The sequence below is a fragment of the Sander lucioperca genome, chromosome 13 (assembly GCF_008315115.2).
Source record: "Sander lucioperca isolate FBNREF2018 chromosome 13, SLUC_FBN_1.2, whole genome shotgun sequence".
Lineage (NCBI taxonomy): Eukaryota > Metazoa > Chordata > Actinopteri > Perciformes > Percidae > Sander > Sander lucioperca.
Window position 1 is genome coordinate 8,823,272 of NC_050185.1, and position 14,311 is coordinate 8,837,582.

Below are 14,311 nucleotides of genomic sequence, written 5' to 3' on the forward strand. Positions count from 1 at the left end.
TCGCAATGTATTTTCCTCTACTTCTTTAGTTATGCATTGCCATGCAGCTTGTTTTATATCTATAATTTCTGAAATATGTAATGATGGCAAAACAGGCAGGTGAATCTATAAAACTATTTAAGATGCAACGCATACTGTAGATCATGTGTTATTACACTCTTGTCATAAATCAATGGATACACAGGGTAAATCAATATTATAATAGGTTGCCTACAGCCATATTAAAGGCCCTTCTAACCTCATGTAGGTGGGGACATTGTACAGACGGGATAAGGAAGGAGCTGTTGCTGTTAATTGGGACTCTAGCTGCACACCAAAGGGGGAACCTTGCAGATTTTTGAATAGAGGATCAATCACAAATGGAAACTTGAAGAACTTGTATGCTATAATGTGTGGGAGATAGCAGGTGCACTATGTTTGACCACAGACAATCATAGCAATGGGTAACATCATCTAAAAGTTATGCAGCTGGTCCAACAGCTACACACTGCTCATCTGTTCCGGGAGGGGAAAGCTGACTGGCTTCTGTTTCTAGCCAGAAGAGTTCAGCAAGGCATCCTGGAACATAAGCCTGCTTTATTGTCTCACACTTGGGGAATTTTGACTCAGACTCATCATTCATTTGAGTAAATTTGGGTTTCAGTGCAAGTACTGACTTTTAAAATGAACAAGTCATTTCAAAACATACAAGACTTTGTAGCTTGCTAAATTTTGATGCATGTTTTTTCTTCTATACGGTGTTAGGGTTAATGATATTTGATTTTTTTTCTTCTGTTCTTTAATTTAATAATCCATACAGTGACAGGACAAATACAATGCGCTGAGCAAAATATTTCAATAAAAGTAGACAGCAACATGTCATCAGCACCAATTGTCTATTTAAGGCAATGAAACCTCAAATTAAAATTAGACAGTATGCAGCCATATTAAGCCTGACAACTGAATATAAAAAGAGTCCAAAATACAACATTAGAGGAAGGATTGTTAATATATCGGCAGATTGTTATTTGCAACATATTTATGTTCAGGGCTTTTCAAACATGGACTCATGTTCTCATGAAGCGGAATGAAGCATCATGTTGGCACTGAGTTCCTGCATGCCATCAGCTGATAAGTATCAGCTGACTCTAACAATCACCTATCAGATAAAAAAAAAAGGTAATTAGGTGGTCTTGATAATCTGACAAGCTCACACTGTTACGCCTGTGATTATTCATGTCACTGCTTCTGTTATGGGTCTCACGCCACACGGACTCTCCCATGCTGCCTGGATTCATCTGTTGGGCGCCCTCAAATGAGCATTTTTCCACCAAGTGCATCTGGACATCTATTTGCAATAAATCATCCTGAATGATGTAAATGTCTGACTGAACTGCCTGGCCTTTTGCAAGAGCACTGAACAAAGTAGTGGTTTTAGCAGTTCACACTGTAACCCCATTGGTTATGTACTAGACTTCACTACAACTGATCTCTATGTTCACCAAGTTCAAGTGATTTGACGGATTGTTGGATATAATGAAAAAATATAGCTTTAGGACACTATGAAGTTATATTTACAATGGGCATTAATTACTAGACAGTTACAGCAGGCACACGAAAAATCCAATGAAGATTTCACATTGTAAGCAACCAACAGCCATTGCTCATGATTAAACGGCCCAGCACACAGAAAATAAAAAGAAGCTCTGAGAGCTATTGTGACGGACTAGCGCTAGCCCGGCTGCTTATTGTGTTAGTTATTGTGCCTTTAGTAAGCATGTAATATGGCACCATTGCTAAAGAAAGCAAGAGGTGCCCATATTTTAAGAAAATCTGTCCTGTCAGTGTACCCTGTTGGTCACTTCCACCCAGCTGACTGGCTGGCTACTTTAAAAAAAACATGTACCATATCAAAAAAGGCTCCAGGCCCCCACTGTTTACAAAAGTTATTAAGGAAACACTAACAATCTGCCAGTGTCATAATGAGGTCTGAAAATCAGATTTCCATAAAAAATTTAAAGAATTCACTTTAATAAGTTGATATTGTAACCTGCTTCATTCTGTCTTGTTTTACGATGTTGAAATTCATTTCTGAAATTCCTTTTTTTACCTCCCTAATTCAATAACACATTTTATTCTGCAACTGTCTGTGAAACTTGCAGACCAACCCTTTGCGCTGCCTTCAAACTAGAGGTCTCGGCCTCTGAGAACATAGTTCCCCTGGTATTTCCACATTGTGGGAGTTGGAGGGAAAGGAGCCCAGTTTATTTGAACAGACACAAGGGTGGATGATGATTGTCTATTTGGATGACTACTGCAGAGATCTTGAATAATCAGAACTTTTCACATCTCCAACACTAAGATTAACGGAGATATGAACCACTAGCCTTCTGACTTGACAGTTCAGAAACCAATCCTTCATTCACTAAACAAAATGGGTAAATGTCCTGGCATATAAGGGCCAAATGAGCAGTTCAGAATTCACAGTGTGTGGCAATAACTATACCCAGATCAACAGAAATCACAGAATCAGACCAGCTGATGTTATGTAACACACAGTAGACACTACACAACATATAAAATGCTTACCATTTAGGTGTAGAGCCTTGTGGGATGCCTGTTTTTGGCACAGGGCTTCAACAGAGCAGCTACTTTGGTGTTCCAAATACTGTACTTGACCTTTAATTAACTAAACTTCAAAAAATTTAATTAAATCAAAACAACAACAAAATAGGTTGTAATTTTCATATTTAACCTGTTTTGCTTGCTGAGTTTTTTTCCTGCTAAATGTCTGATGATGTGCCTTTTTTACTACCTGCTTACCGTATTTAAAGCATATAAACTTCAGAATAATCTACCGATGCACTGTTTCCACTGTTCTCTGGAGCTGACTGTGGTTGGAGGGGGATTTCTTTTCTTTGGACAGCAGGGCAAATTCCATTATAACATACTGTGAGAGTATTCATCTGTGGCTTGTCTTTGCACCTTTCTGAGACAAAATGCCCACCATTTTCAGTGAGTATATTTACATGCACACCAATATTCCACTATTATTCAGAATATGACAATATTCCGAATTTGATACAGGTCATGTATGGTATGTATGGTTGGATATTCCAAATATAGCTCTTTTCCGAATATGGCATTTTCCGATTAAGACGTGGGATATTCCGGTATTATTCGGGTTTTGGAGGCATTCTTTGGACATGTATACAGCACATTCGGAATATGCGTCTCAATCTGGGTTTTTACTGCAGGTTTATGGTCAGCTCTGTGCGTTGCTATGGTTGCTGTACACAAACCAACCAGCCAACAGTTTGCAAGGCTGCAGACGCAATAAGAAGGAAAAACACAGCTACTTTTAAACATTATCAAAGACTTGGATATCAACAGGTTTTTGGATATGTGCTAGGGCTTTGACTCCGTTATTCAAATATAATTTGAATATTTAAAAAAAATATTGATATTCGAACGAATATTAGGCATCCCTTAATATTCAATCCTTTTTTGGGCATTGTTTTTTGTAAATGTGTTTGCTTGTAAACATTGTTTTCAATTCAGATTCCGAGGCTTTTTCACGCATTTCAAAATAAGTAACTCTCGCTCGGCCGTAGCGTGGTAGCGTTGCATTTTCCCTGACTTATTTCCTGGTTCTCCTTCTCCATAAACAACGTGAAATCAAGGAGAGGGTTACCTTTCCTGATACAGATGTCTCACCGTGATCAGAAAGAACAGTTGAGACACTTTGTTCCTCTCACTATGACTCTAGAGTCGCTACTCGCTCTGAAGCTACCGGTAATCACCGTCACTCTCTCACTCTATTACACACATAAATGAATATTAATATTATATAATAATAAACAAACAAACCTCGATTATATGATTTTTGGGCAAAAGTCAAAAATCCTAATATGCGCACACATCGCTATGCTGACCTTTTCAAGAAGCTGGTTGAAGGAATGAAAGAGGGATGCTGTGTTTGCACGGTCCAACAAGTCCTCCACTGCTGGAAAACTTTGAATAAATCGTATTTTGCACGGCTACATGTAAGTGGGAATATTAGTGGAATATTCACTTTCATTGGCCATGTAAACAGCTTAGTCGGAATATCGTCTTTTTCGGGATAAGGGCAAAAACTGGAATATTATGTGCATGTAAACATAGTCAATGTCAATGGTAGAATTTGAAAATTCATTCATTTCAGTGCTTGTCTAGCATAGCTATGTCTTAAAATGTCTGTGGATTACGTTGTCTAACATCTTACATCCAGCTGCGTTGCCTTTTGGCTTATGTTGATGATGATTGAGAAAATTCACAGAATCAGTGACCACACTACACAAAGTGCCTATTTTTGTTTTCAGTCAATGTCAATCTTCACTCATTTTTTTCAGTGTCTTTACCTTTATATTACAATAGCTATACTGGGTTTCCAAAAGGCATTCAGTGCATTGCCATTCCCAAGACAGGAAGGACATACTGTGTGTGTTTTTTCCACTCTGCGACACTTCGCTTCTGCATTAGGTGTAGGGAGTAGGTGGGGGTATGGTTATTAACATTTGGTTATTAACATTTAACAACGTGTGCTGTGTCATAAGCAAGGTGAATTATGAATTCAAAATTTTTTTAGAGAATACATGACATATTTGAATGCCAGCTCGAGCTTCTGTATCACTGCCCCAAACATATCAGAGAACTGAGTGTTACAGCTGCTTAATGGATCCTGTCTAATGAATTGAAGGGTGGAACTTTGCAATTCAGGAAAGGTCACGTGTCTCAGTTTAATGGGCTCGTGCTAATAAAAGACACATTAAAGTACCAGATATTTTAATGGGGTTTTGGTGTGATATTCTTCCCATACTTTGCAAGACAAGACTGCACTTATCCTGGCTTATCTCATGGATGACTGTTATGAGATATTGTTCAAAGGAGGTTACAATAGATGGTTACCATGGCATTTGCACAGGCGTTTCCTCCAGCTTTACTTTGCTCACGGATAATGGGTCAGGTCAAGCTATTCTCTTGCTTTTCTCCTCCTTGGTTGTGATGTGACTGAGTGCTGGGTCATTTTAACCTCCCTTTTCTATGACTTGACATCTTCACACAGAAATTAAAATCGTCAAGCCTCCATTACAGCAGCCACACCATTAACCCTAAATACACTAAATGTTTTATGTAAAGACACGGTAGCTTGGTGAGAAACTAGGCTGGTCATATGGAGAGAGGATGGAGTATGGATAGTAACAGCTGCCATGCCTCCATGTTGGTCAAATATTGGGCAATATGGGCTGAATTTTCATACTCCGCCTGGCTTTTCTTGCCTCACGATAACTGTACAAACTCAAAAAACACAACATGGCAGTGCTCAACCTTAAAAGTCACACGTAATGTCTCATATTTATGTGTCTGTCTTTGTGTTATAAATGTGCAGCTTTCTGGACAGCAAGTCAGTGGGACTTGTTGCCGGTGCAGCAGTGAGACTACAACTTACGCCCAATCCCAATGTCCAAACTTTCAGTTCAACAGATATTACAGATTTCGATGAATGTTCTTGTTACATCGCTAAGGGCTTAGGGTACTCCAACACTAAAAAAAATTGGTGAGCAAGAGGGCTCTCCTGTGGACCAAGTGCACAATCCTGCAGACACAAGGGACTGACCCACACTTCATAGTGTTGTGACATGAAAAACAGAAATGAGATGGGAAACCTCAGAAACAAGCCCAGAAAAAATAGAACTCATGGAAGGTGCTGGCATGCTGACAATTTGATACAACAGTATTACTATTGTACAAACAGCAATCATTTTTAATTATTAAATTGGGCCCTCACTTCAACTGCCAATTAAATACCTGACCCCTGGTCATGTGATGCCCATCCTTTATCCCTTAAATTTCCATTTCAATGTTTCAATGGTTCGATGTTTCCGCTATAGAGTGGACATTGCGATTGGATCACTATTACATCAAATGATCTGTGGGTTTAAAATAGCAGACTGACTTCACCAGTGATCCCTGCAAAGATGATGTTATGGTCGAGAACAGAACATCTCTCCAACCTCCTCTGAGTCACAGCCTGGATCTGCTGTTCATTAAAAGCATATGGCAAAGGCACTTTGAGTGCAACTGTATTATATGAGGATATATAATTAGATGAGAATACATAATATTTTTGCACTTTTCAAAGTGTGAATCCGTTATTGCTAGGAGACCACTCGTTTCTTAACACTTTTTTCCAGTGCGGCCTCTTGACGTGATGGCAGCACAATGGCACTGCACAGCTTGTAATGTTTTTGGTATGAGGAGTTTGTGAGAACATTTACTTGGACACAGCTTTGTTTTTGTTTTTTTACAGAGAAAGACAAGATACTCTGGTAGCATCATAATTTGGAAGGACTGAAAGTGCTAAAACCATTCAATTTAAAATGGACAGTGATAAAAAGCAGTGACCAAATCACAGACAGATACAAACAAGCTGAAGTAAAACATGTATGCACAATTGGAATACAATAAAACTGTAGCTGCCTTTGATAAATCACAGCATATTCACATGTGTTTTCATGCATCTTTTCTGTGCAGAATAAATAACTTAAACCTAGTAAAAACACCTATTAATCATACTTTTGTTCCTACTCAGATGGCCACAGTGAAATGAAGAAGCAAGTGCCACTTTAGTTTACCATCACTTACCACCTAAATTGTATAACGCACATCCTACAGCTGCAGTTGTTAAGTCCAAGAGGCCTATGCCCATACAGCACCGGCGGCCTTCTAACATAAAGTAAGTCTTTATATTGGCTCATTCTATCTCAAAGCAAGGCTTATTGACTCAGTGGAACAGAACATTTGGTTTATAAAATGGAAAAAATGTAGTTCATCCACACAGCACTGCAGCATCAGAGAGCTGACTAAAGGGCATTTCACCAACTGGAAAACTCATGGTCCGCATATGACCCATGTGTTGTGTTGAAGTTTACTGTGTGCACTTCAATCCACAACCATGCACTGAGCCATCAGTTAGCAGCTAACAGAAATGAGGCAGATGAAAATTGACATGTCCCATATCAAAGTCCTAATAAGGAATGCAAGTGTTTAATTTATTTTACTGCTGCCATAATAAGGTCATCAATTTTAAATTAATCTTTAAAAAGGGGCTGTAATCGATATGCAGGTGGAAAAAAAGTCTGGGATTGCCTCCACACAGCTCTCACAGACTGTTCCCCAACTCGTCAAACACCAACACTTTGTCACGGCCGTCTGCGCCTGATACTGACGCACAAGGCACTCACATGCACTAACATGCATGCGTGGCCGGACCGGCTATAGAAACAAAGAAGTTCAGATTACCACACACACACACACACACACACACACACACACACACACACAGAGCGCGTGGCACTATCTTTGTGGGGACCCGTCATTGACATAATGCATTCCCTAGCCTCTTACCCTAACCTTAACCATCACAACTAAATGCCTAACCTTAACCCTTACCCTCACCCTAACCCTAACCTAATTCTAACCATAATCCTAAAACCAAGTCTTAACCCTCAAACAGCCCTTTAAAGTTGTGGGGTCCAGCATTTTGGCCCCACAAAGCTGTCCAGACCCCACAAGTATACTGGACTCCCGGTTTTTGGACCCCACGAATATAGTTAAACAACACACACACACACACACACACACACACACACACACACACACACACACACACACACACACACACACACACACACACACACACACACACACACACAAAGCGTAGCATCATTCTCTGCTCAGGGAGCCATTACTCAACTGGCTATAAATCTTTCCATAGCAAATATTTGTTTACTGCTATATCAATGTTCTATATATCGAGTACAGCCATTTCAACCAAAAATGTAATGAACCAGAACTACAATACCCTAAAGTTGGGACAGTGCAATACCAATGTAAAATGATCTGAATGTCCCTTTTAAATGCTGGGCATGGTGATGGAAATAAGCACTGATATTTGCCGAGGCTTCTCTCTCTCAAAAACAGCTATACAGCTTATGTATATAAACTATAAAACACCCCTGTCCTCCTTTACAAAAGCTCCAGTTTTGATCCTGTTTACGGAAGATAGAATGTCACATCGAACACCTTCGGACACTCACCTTGCTCACCCAAATATACTTCATTAAACATTAATACCTAACACGTATTGTTCTAGATTGTAAGTCTTCACTTCATGTTGTCATCCAAACCATTAAGCCGACATTCTTTCTTTTTTATTCCATTGCTCACCACAATATTAGCTTTATTGGCCCTCTGCTGTAGTTTATTGGATACAGTACTCGGGGAATGGTAGCAGTCGGTATCTCTTCTTGGAGATTAAAACAAAAATGCTGGCAGTTTTAAAATTTACAGTATGTGTATTAACTGCTGTTTGGTTGATTACAGTATGTGTGATGTCACTGCATTACATCCCTGTAAAGCAGAGGATCATCCTTCAATATAATGCCACCAAATCTTTCAGGCCCACTTTCAAGTGAATAACTAGACACAGAATGGATCCATTTCAGCAATAGATAATCAAATTATTATCTTGGAAGGAATACAGGTTTTAAATGTTCCCAAGAGACATTTCAATTTGGGATTCTGGGAACCTTTCTGCCCAATCTTTGCTCTATGCACTTTTCTTCTCTTATGTAATTACAACATTTGGATTAGGGAAAGGTATGGCATATATGCATGCCATGCCAAGTCTTCCAATTATTCAGCCATGTTCTGTTCTATCTGAGTAAGTGCCCAAATGCCAGTAACCAGATTGACATGATGCCAGCTTAAGAAAGCAATCACAACTATTCCAACAGTACATGAACAAGAGTAATACCAAATTCTGCAAAAATCTCCAAAATCACTTTATAGGTGTTCTGATGGATTTTAAATGTCACTCGTCCATAGCTACAGACTTCAAATCAGTGAAGAAAAAAAAATTCCCTCAGAATAAAAATGTACCATTTCTCATCCATGACCTGTCAGAACAGAGGTCCTGTTGTCTGCCATTAACTGAGCACTGCCCAACCACCACTGAATATTAATGGAGCCTTTCCCTGGATCATCAGAGTGTGTGCATTTAATTCACAATCCTATCTGCATCTTCTAGGGCACCGGCTGTGTGTGTGTGTGTGTGTGTGTGTGTGTGTGTGTGTGTGTGTGTGTGTGTGTGTGTGTGTCAGAGTGCGTTGTGGGTTTGTTCATGAGACAGGACACATCTTCTGAGTTCAAGACCTGGCACTCTGGTTGAAATGAGTTCTATTGCAGCAGAGCATGTGTGTCTAATCAAGCGGTAATACAGCCATCAATTACTAAAAGCGTTATCAAAATAAAACCTATACCAAGGGAAAGAGGACACTATTGAAGCCCAATAGAGAAGAGCATGCCGTCTAATTGACAGCCTGCATGATGAGTTGATTCCAATGAAATCACTCGAATATCATCTCGTTAGCAGCATGGTTAAAACGACAGAATACTGATGCTGAAGGCACAGAGTGATCATGTTCAGATGTGACAGCTTATCAACAGGCAAGGCCAATCGAAGGCTCCCACATAAGGGAAGAAAATATGTGCTATAGCAACAAAGTGGCACGAGGATTTACACTGAAATCTCAATCCCCAATTGTGACAGTGCGTCAAGATGGATAACGTGCGCAATGTGCGAAGTCACCAAAGCGTACAGACTGCGTACACATAAAACTCATGATAGACAGAAAATCTCCAGTCACGTTTAGGAGGTAGCGGTGGACATATGGCTTACCTAAAAAGACTCGATGCCAGCACAGGAATTATAATGATGATGATGATGATGGCCCGTCCATCTAAACACGATTCTTCTTTTCTATCCTCTGCCGGTGTGTCTATGATGTTTTAACTAGGCCATTTCTTCCCTGATCGCGATTATTTCTCAGGCGGGGAACGCGTCGCAGGCTTTCGCACATCAGTACACCTTCTCGGTGTCCGTCTTTCTCCGGCTTTTCCAAAAAAAGCACACCTCATACTGCCCCCTCCTCCTCTCATCCCTCTCTGACAACACCCAGCTCTGTTCCGTATCCACAGATATTGGACTTTTACAATGTTGAGATGCAGCAGCGAGTGGGATTCAAACAGAAAAAAGCGCTCACAGTAAAATAAATGCGTAACGCTATAGCGTCAAGACTCTGCGCGTCTCCCCCATTTGTCCATGCTGATAATAATCCACGGTATGTGCCCCCACGGCACCGCGAGGGCCTTCAAAAACACGGATTGTTTGATTTAAAATGTGAAATAGCGCTCTAGAAAGACACCCCACAAAATCAGGTGTCCAATCTCTTCTTTGCGCGCTTGCGTGGTGCTCTCTCTCTCTCTCTTTTTCTTGGTTTCACTTGGTAGGCTATCTGATGCACTTCACAGAAAATAGAGGCTCAGACTGAGAAACAGCGCGGGGAGCCTCCGTTTAGGCTTCATGGTGTTAGAATAGCACCATAAGTGCTTGAAATATTAGGAAGCAGTGATATTATGTTAAAGCCCGATGCCAGCACCGAAGAGGATCCCACGGCTTGTGCTTCAACTCTCTCTCTCTCTCTCTCTCTCTCTCTCTCTCTCTCTCTCTCTCTCTCTGCGGTTTCATTGCCTCTCTCGCTCTTAGGACACTACTTGCAATATTTCAATCTCACTGCTAGTTGTCATGACGAGGGTTGCGACGCATAATTTAATGAACATGTGTCTTCTCTGCTGAAACCGTCATGTGAAAGAAGAAAAAAGGGATTTGCTTTGATTGTTTTTAGATGAGGATCTGCACCAGGCTGACGTCAGATGCTTTTTTTGTGTGTGCTTTTTTTTGGCGCGAGGCTTCTGTGCATTTCACAACGTTATAACGCTACGTACACTAGCCTAGTATACTTGTAATAATAAAATAATGATAAAAGATACAACTACTACTACTAACTACAACTACTAAGATTTATTCCTACTATATATTTCAATATCTCCATATAATGTATGAAACATACTGCAGTATGTTTCTATCTATGGGACCTATACCAATATAAATAGGCACATGTGCCTATTTATATTGGTATAGGTCCTATAGATTTTAATTTTTTTCTGTAAAGGAGCCGATTTGTTATTTAACTGTACATTTCCTGTAGAGGACTTTTAGGGAAAATTGGAGACAGTGTTCAATTGGTACACTTGGTACAATTGGTACAATTGGTGACATATTATCACCTTATGACTTAATGTTGGGAGCTGTTAGCAAACAGTTGTCTAGTGTTTACACATAGTAGACATGAAGCAAAATTAGCATAATTTGAAGTCGTGTCAAACGAATACATTTGTTAGAATAGTTACTCTCTTTTAGCTCTGTTTTGCTCTCCACCAACTCCTGAGGGAAATATCTGGCTCTTTAGCTGCTAAATGCTCCACTGTGTTCACCAGCTAGACACTAACTTTGTCTGCTGTTCACTTCAAGTCTTCGAGCTAGTGTCCAAGTCAAGTCTCGTGGTTGTAATGAGTGCTGTATCAACAACTTTTTTTTTTTTTTTAATGGGCCTTTTTGTATGAAGATTTAAAGCCAAAGCTTATGAAGAATAGCAAAGCAGCTGCCGGTGCGGCCAATATGTTTGTTTCTCTACTCTCACGTTTGGCCTTGCGAAGCAGATATGTTATGTATTACGTGTTACATAGGTAGGTAATAGGTCAAGCAGGGAGGGGAATAACATTCAGCTAAATAACATTCCGATGAATAACATTCAGCTCATCAGATGTTTCCTAAAAATGAAGATTGTTCACGAGTCCCGCATCTCGAGTCCGAGTCAAATCTGAAGTCTTTTGGGGTTGAGTCTCAAGTCAAGTCTAAAGTCACATGGGGACTTAATTGTGACTCGAGTCTGAGGCTCAAACTCGAGTCCCCATCTCTGGGTTGAGCAGTCAGAGTAAAACAAACCAGTAAAGTTGCAGACCATAAAACCCAAAAAATGAACTGAAAGATGCTAAAATGTAGAGTTGAAGCAAACTGCTGAGTCGTGTTATAATTAGTGTTCATCACTACGAGCGACACCTCTTACAGACAAGTAGTAATTTGATCTATTAATACACAATTATTGATTCTAGCCACATTAATTCCAATCAGTTGTGAGTGTAACCCAGATAATCTTTTTGTCGATGCACAGCGGGTCAGCTGAACATGCAAAAACGGGAAATTTGTCAATTACACTAGACTGCAATCTCTATATTTGTCGATATGTATGTTTTTAAAGAACAAATGAGTGAACATTTTCTTAATTACGTAACTAAATATGATCCTACTACTGTGAGCTTCATCACACTGTGATCATGGCAGTGATGGAGTACTTGAGTCCTGGACTCGGACATGAGTCTGACTCGAGTCGATATTCTCTGGACTTGTACACTAATGACTTGGACTCGAGGCTTTATGAAATTGGACTCAACAATTCATTAAATAGGACTCGGAAGTTGGATTTTCTGATTACTTTTATGTATAATAGGCAGTGATGGAGTACTCGAGTCCTGGTCTCGGACTCAAGTCGCTATTCTTTGGCCTTGTAACTTGACTCAGACTCAAACTCAGGTAACGGTGACTCGACTCAGACTCGACGATGACTCTCTTCTTTGGTGACTTGGACTCAAACTTGATTACTGGGGACTTGAGACTTGATTCAGACTCGACAGTTGGTGACTCGACTACAACACTGGACCACGGTAACTCTGCTGGAAAATGGTGGATTGCCTCCATTGGAATGAGAGTTCAAGTATTTTGGGTTCTTGTTCACTAGGGAGGGTAACATGGAGCATGAGATCCACAGGCAGATCACTGTGACGTCCACAGTGATGCGGGTGAAGGGGAAGCAGAGTCTGAAGGTGACACTCTCAATTTACCAGTCATCGATCCACGTTCCAACATTGCAACTCTCACCTACGGTCATGAGTGAGATGCTGAAATCAAGGTTACGAGTGGCTGAAACAAGTTCCTTGTGCAGGGTGACTGACTCGTAGGAACAAAGTGAAGAGCTCAGACATACAGAAAGAGCTCAAAGCCAATGTGCCTTTGTGCCAAATGTAGCCAGTGGAGGCAGTTAAACCATTTGATGAGGTCGCCCCCGGGACACCTCAATGGATATCCCCTGGGCATGTCTAACTGAGAGGTGATACAGGGCAGACCCAGAGCACACTAGAGTGATGAAATATCCCATTTAGCCTGGGAATGCCTCAGAATGTCTCTGGAAGTAGAAGATGTGGCTCGGCAAGAAGACATCTGGGCTACTTAGCCTGCTTCCCACACAACCCAAACCACATTATGCAGCAGAAAATGGATGGATGGATGGATAGATACATACATAAATGGATACCAGAGTCTACTTAGCCATTAGTTTGATTGGATCCACAGTACAAAGCATTGGTTTTTCTGCACATCTCACTCAATGTCAAATTTCACAACAGATTTCATACATGCAATTACATGCAAACTCTCAAATTCTCAATTAATGTCACAATGTTTTTATTACATAAACACCATTTTACTTTTCAGTGTACAGTGGTGCTACTGTACATGTTAATAACAGTAAGTGTGCATAAATACTGTGCAAAAACAATTGTATTTAATTGTGAAAACATAATTAATAAATATCCACCTGATTTAGCTTGCACTTGTATTTGACTATAATTTGCTCTGTTTCTTACAACTATTTTTCTACTATCACAAGTAGCCTATAAATAACTGTAACATAACCTAAAACTGCCCCAGATGGAATGGTTTGTCAGTTTTTAGTGTTTGCTTTAGTTTCCAAGTTATGTTCAGAAAGATGTATTATTTTGTTGTCACTGTTGAGTAGCTCAACTGTACATGCATCAAAAAGATAGTTAATTGAATTACTGTTTTTTTCCTTCAGATAAGAGTTTAACAAGGAACACATACTTTCAGAAAAATGTTTCTTTAACAAATTTGAAATCAAATATTGTGTCAGAAACTCTCTTTAAGAAAAGTAACAAGTCAAACCAAGCTGGAAATTGATAGCTAATAAAAAAGACATTATTGTGTCGATAAATAACTGACAGTAATGATATAGGGCTAGAAAAGCCTTGAGAGCAGAATCTCACTCAAATGCCACAGGCTGTTAACAACAACCTCTTCCTATGGGTCAGTATGGAGGAAAACCATTTTTCTATAGTCCTCATGCAGAGGGCAAATCCCAGGTGCCGAGTTAGAATGAGAGGGGAGATACTGTAGGTGCCAAGGTCCCTGGGGCTCGGACCACTTATCATAGGTTAGGGAGGAGATTAAAGAGCCAACAGCTGCACGAGTATCATCTGC

At 40.0% G+C, this 14,311-nt stretch overlaps 1 protein-coding gene across 3 annotated transcripts in view; it reads right to left on the reverse strand.

Moving 5' to 3' along the window:
- Positions 1-14,311, reverse strand: part of nlgn2b (neuroligin 2b) — a 156,845-nt gene that overhangs the window by 65,115 nt on the left and 77,419 nt on the right. Inside the window, exon 1 of one of the 3 annotated variants that reach the window (XM_031319987.2) lies at positions 9,761-10,532. The exons of 1 other annotated variant lie outside the window; for it this stretch is intronic. The gene's annotated coding sequence lies outside the window, so the exon portion shown is untranslated. Of the gene's footprint in view, positions 1-9,760; positions 10,533-14,311 lie in introns of those variants that run through there. One more of the 3 variants, XM_031319989.2, reaches the window with a different exon arrangement.